Source organism: Ovis aries, chromosome 1 (genome assembly GCF_016772045.2).
Source record: "Ovis aries strain OAR_USU_Benz2616 breed Rambouillet chromosome 1, ARS-UI_Ramb_v3.0, whole genome shotgun sequence".
Classification (NCBI taxonomy): domain Eukaryota; kingdom Metazoa; phylum Chordata; class Mammalia; order Artiodactyla; family Bovidae; genus Ovis; species Ovis aries.
Window position 1 is genome coordinate 268,004,940 of NC_056054.1, and position 6,000 is coordinate 268,010,939.

Consider the following 6,000-nt stretch of genomic DNA (forward strand, 5'->3'; position numbering starts at 1 on the left):
ACCGAGGAGCCTGGTGGGCTATAGTTCATGGGGTCACAAAGAGTTGGACACAACTGAGTGACTAACACTATCACTATCGAGGATCATTACCAATATCTATTCTTTTTTTTTTGCTAGAGTGTGAGATGTTACACACTAGCAAATGCTCAAAATTCTCCAAGCCAGGCTTCAACAGTATGTGAACCAAGAACTTCCACATGTTCAAGCTGGATTTAGAAAAGGCAGAGGAACCAGAGATCGAATTGCCAATATCTGTTGGATCATAGAAAAAGAAAGAAAATTCCAGAAAAAATATCTACTTCTGCTTCCTTGACTATGCTAAAGGCTTTGAGTATGTGGATCACAACAAACTGTGGAAAATTCTTCAAGAGACGGGAATACCAGACCACCAGATCTGCCTCCTGAGAAATCTGTATGCAGGTCAAGAACACTTAGAACATGGAACTACAGACTGGTTCCAAGTCGGAAAAGGAGTATGTCAAGGCTGTATACTGTCACCCTGCTTATTTAATTTATATGCAGAGTACATCATGAGAAATGCCAAATTGGATGAAGTACAAGCTAGAATCAAGATCGCCAGGAAAAATATCAATAATCTCAGATATGCAGATGACACCACCCTTATGGCAGAAAATGAAGAAGAACTAAAGAGCCTCTTGTTGAAAGTGAAAGAGGAGAGTGAAAAAGCTGGCTTAAAACTCAACCAAAAAATGAAGATCATGGCTTTTGGTCCCATCACTTCATGGCAAATAGATGGGAAAACAATGGAAACAGTGACAGACTTTATTTGGGGGGCTTCAAAATCACTACATATGGTGACTGCAGCCATGAAATTAAGACACTTGCTTCTTGGAAGAAAAGCTATGACTAACCAAGAATGTATATTAAAAAGCAGAGATATTTGTGGACAAAGGCCCATCTAGTCAAAGCTATGGTTTTTCCAGTAGTCATGTATGGATGTGAGAGCTGGACCATAAAGAAAGTTGAACACTGAAGAAGAACTGATGCTTCTGAACTGTGGTGCTGGGGAAGTCTCTTGAGAGTCCCTTGGGCTGAAAGGAGATTAAACAGGAAATCAATCCTAAATATTCATTGGAAGGACCAATACTGAAGCTCCAATACTTTAGCCACCTAGTGTGAAGAGCTGACTTATTAGAAAAGACCCTGATGCTGGGAAAGATTGAAGGCAGGAGGAGAAGGGGATGACAGAGGATGAGATGGTTGGATGGTATCACCAACTCAATGAACATGAGTTTGAACCAGCTCTAGGAGTTGGTGAAGGACAGGGAAGCCTGATGTGTTGCAGTCCATGGGGTCACAAAGCGTTGGGCATGACTGAGTGACTGAACGAAACTGAACTTATTCATTTTTTAAAAATTGGGATATAGTTGTTCTACAATATTTTAGTTTCTGCTGTACAGCCACATGAATCAGCTCTATGTACACATATACCCTCTCCCTCTTGACACCCACCCCACACCTCCCATCCTACCCCTCTAGGTCATCACAAGGCACAGAGCTGAGCTCCCTAGCTGAATACTGTAGTTTTCCCCTAGCATCTCTTTTACACGTGATAGTGTATATTGTGAAAAAGTGAAAGTTGCTCAGTCAGTCCGACTCTCTGAGACTCCATGCACTGTAGCCTGCCAGCCGTCTCAGTCCATGGAATTCTCTAGGCAAGAATACTGGAGTAGATCGTGTATATATACCAAGACTTATTCTTCCCATAACCTACAAGAGCGATTTTGCATGCACCCACACCCACCCACACACACACACACACACCCGCCCAGTCCTGGGACATTTGGCAATGTCTGGGAACTTTAGGGTAGTCACAACTTTTGGAGGTGCTAACAGCATCTGCTGAGTAAAGCCTGGGGATAAGTTAAACATCCTGGTGTGGGTAGGCTCTGACCTCCCTCCTTCCACCATGACAAAGAACTCTGCAGCCCCAAAGGTGAATGGTGCTGAACCGGAGAGGCCCTCCAGGTCCCCAAGCTCTGGCCCTGTCTACGCTGTCCAGCTTTCTGGTATTCCTCTCGGTCACCCTTCTCCTGTAGAGTCATGGCTTTCCCAGATACGCCCAAGTCCTCCTAGGACACTTGCATTCAGTCCTCCTTCTGGTCTCTCTCCTGATTGTTTGCAGGGCTTGCCCCTTCCTAAGACTTTCTCTAATCTTAGGAGCTAAAGAATTTCCCATTCCCTTCTTTCTTCATAGCCCTTCCACTCACGGACAGTTACAATGCTATTGACCTCTCTTCATGTGTCTTCCTTGTGTGAAGGTGACCGCTATGAGAGCATGGGCTTTGTCCCCTTTCCTGCCATGTATCCCATCCCCAAAGTAAGGGCCAGCACACAGTGGACACTCAATGAATCACTGTCAAAGGAGCTAAGGAAGGAATGGAGACCTGTCCTGAGAGGAAGAGAAGGTTCCAGAGGTCCCCTGCTGGATGTGTGATCCCCTCACTCTCTCAATACTCATTGAACAAAATCTCTTCCCTTTGAATTTGGGAGCTGCTTGGCTCCACGAGTGCCCAGCACCCACCCAACATGATGAGAGAAAGTCAATGGAATCAAAGGGTTAAAAGTCACGGAGATAAATGCCACGCATGGGCTTGCTTTGGTGAAATGACCTTCACTTCATTCTCCTTTTATTCTGGACTCTAGGTTTTTACAATAATGGGCTGGACAGGTTGACCAGCAACCTCAAATTCAAGTGCAATTTCCAACACTGTTTGCATTGCGTCAAATAAACCACTTATTTGCATATAAGTGTGCGCACATTCACAGGCTTGTTGTCATAAGGGTCCAACTGTGAGTCACTCAGTCGTGTCCAACTCTTTGTGACCCCATGGACTGCAGCCTGCCAGGAGATTCTCCAGGCAAAAATACTAGAGTAGCTTCTCCAGGGGATCTTTCTGACCCAGGGATTGAATCGAGGTTTCCTGCATTGCTGGCAGATTCTTTACAGGCTGAGCCACCAGGAAAGCCCCCATAAGGGGCCAAGGTTCTCTTCTGATGGGTCAACCAATTAGTGTTGGTCAAATGGTTTCTATGAGAACATAGATTCAACTCAAACCAAAGTAAGTCTCTGAAGACTGAGAGTTGGGGCAGGAGAGTCAGCCAGAAACTCTTCAAAATGTTCTCTGACAACTTTATGTTCCTGAATAGGGAACTCTGGGAGTTCCATTAATTCACTGATGGTGGAAACACTTTATAGCATTGTGTGAAATAGTCTTCTGGAAAATAATTTCAGAACTCACTCATCTTCAGGACTCCTGATTTCCTGTCAACAGCAGTTTTTGCTTTTCTTTTTTCTCTCTCTCTCTCTTTTTTTTTTTTTTTTTTTGATGAGAGCTCTCCCCAGGGAAAAAGTAAAAACAGCTTTTCCTGGAAGAGTTCCTGCTACCCTCATTTACCTTTTGCATAACAAAAGCCCAGACTATAATTCTGAATGGCTGTTTTGTGTAGTTGAACCAGGTGTCCTGCTTGGAGAGACTGAACATTAGAAGTCAAAGAAATGCCAATTTGCTCTGTTTCAAAACACTTTGTTTCAATTGCTGCCAAAGCCTCAGGGCAAAATGCTATAATCTATTTTCAGTTCCAGCTTTTTAGTTGGCTCAGCCTCTTTTCCTTTCTTTTTTTTTTTAAACTTATTAACATGCCCAAGTGACTGTATCACTTATTAACCTTATTGATCTGGGAAGCCTTTTATTAACTACAAAAGACATTCATTATTTGAAATTAGTTCTAGTTAACTTCTTGGCAAGAGAACATCAAAAGTGTGAAAGAGGAAAACTAATTCATAAATAAGACAAACATCCTGGTTAAAATACATCAGCAATATATCTGTTTGTAGATTAAATAATCAGACAATAGTAAGTTACATTGAGAAAGGTATGGCCACCCAACTTGAAGAAGGATACTGACATGTTTGATGAGGGCATATTTTCAGTTTAAAGGGTCAGGGGGTCATTCTGTCACCATTGGAGTTCCATCACATCTGCAGGATCTGGTCTCTTTTTCTCCTGGCTGAACTACAGGGCAAAGAAGGATGCTAAAGCAAAGGCAATATATGGGTTGCTAGCTGCCAGAGACACGAAAGGTCCCAGGTGAATGCACAAGACTCATTCATTCAAATATTTTCTGAGCATGTGCTATGGGCTGGGCATCATTTTAGACTTTAAGTTTGCAAAATAAACATATATGTGTGTTAACAGAAAGGTAAATGTCTGATACTCTGAGCTGGGATTTTCCCATAATTCTTAATCAGTATCTGGACCAGTTCATACATGATAGACTTGCAGTTTTTCTCTCCAAAATGTTAGTAGCTCAGTTGTGTCCAACTCTTTGTGACCCCAAGGACTGTAGCCAGCCAGGCCCCTCTGTCCATGGAATTCTCCAGGCAAGAATACTAGAATGGGTTGCTATTTCCCTCTTCAGGGGATCTTCCAGACTCAGGGATTGAACCCAGGTCTGCATTGCGGGAAGATTCTTTGCTGTCTGAGTCACTGATACTAAAGACCTGAGAAGTTAAGTTTAAACAATGGAAAGAAATGGGACTTTCAAAGATATAGAGTCAAATTCTAACACTGAGATGGACAAGTGATTTAAAGTCTTTGAATCTCAGGATTTTTCTGTATAAAATAACTTGACCTCATCAAATCAGTATCATGGGCTACATAAGATAATGTACAGGCATTGCTGGCAGAAATGTAAAATGATACAGCTGCTACGGAAAACAATTTGGAGGGTTCTCAAAAAGTTAAAATTACCACATGATTCAGCAATTCCATGCTGATGTATATACCAAAAAAAAAAATTAAAAACAGGTATTCTAACAAATACATGTAAATGCATGTTCATAGCAGCGCTATTTACGATAGCCAACAGGCAAAAATAGCCCAAATGTCCATCAATGGATGGATAAATAAACAAATGATGATATCTACAGACAATGGAATATTATCCACCCCCCCCCCCAAAAAAAAGAATCAAGTACAGATACATGCTACAGATACAACATGGATCTACTTCAAAAACATCATGTTAAGTGAAAGAAGCCAGACACAAAAGATCACATATTGTATGATTTCGTGTGTGTGCGCTCAGTCTTGTCTGACTCTTTGTGACCCCATGAACTGTAGCCTGCCAGGCTTCTCTGTTCATGGGATTTCTTGAGCAAAAATACTGGAGTGGGTAGCCATTCTGTTTTCCAGGGGATCTTCCTGATGCAGGATCGAACTCAGGTCTCCTTCCTTGCAGGCAGATTCTTTACCATCTGAGCCACCAGGGAAAGCCCTGAAAAGCCAATACTGCTGTCTAAACGTAAGTTGTAGGAAATGCTGAGCTCCCCCACAGAGATTCAGAAATACTTTACAAAACTAAAGTACCATCAAGGAGGAGATTAAAAAACTGCCCCCAAATATTGTCCACTGTCTGCAAAACTGTGACTGCTTTAAGAAATGCTAACTTTCAGAGACACTTCTACAAAAGACACTAGAGTGAGAGATGACTTAGGGAGGCTGTGGATGAGAGGTGGAAGAAGCCCTTGGACAGGAGGACCTGGAGGGAGTCTGGGCTCAGAACTCCTAGTAAGACTGGATTTATCCTGCATGAATTGAAGCGTCCTTGAGCTTCAGTTTTAATCTGTGAAACAAAGAAAGCAATACCGTCCTCATAGGGAACTTGAAAGAATTATACTCGAAGTGGAAAAATGCTTCACAATCTTTTGTTGTACGGAAAGCATGGACTGAATTCTTTAGACAATCACGCCACAAGAACATACAACTTACTTTATGATACTGCTGTACTGCTGTGTCATGTGTCAATATATTGAAGGACTTGAAATAATTTAAACATGGTGGATGAATGAATGAATGAAGCATTAACATGCCTAACTGGAAGGAGAGGTTCTGATTGGCCAGTAAGCTCCTCAAAATCACCCCAATGCAAAAAAAAAAAATCCCCCAATGAAGCAACCACCATTGGTTTCCCATC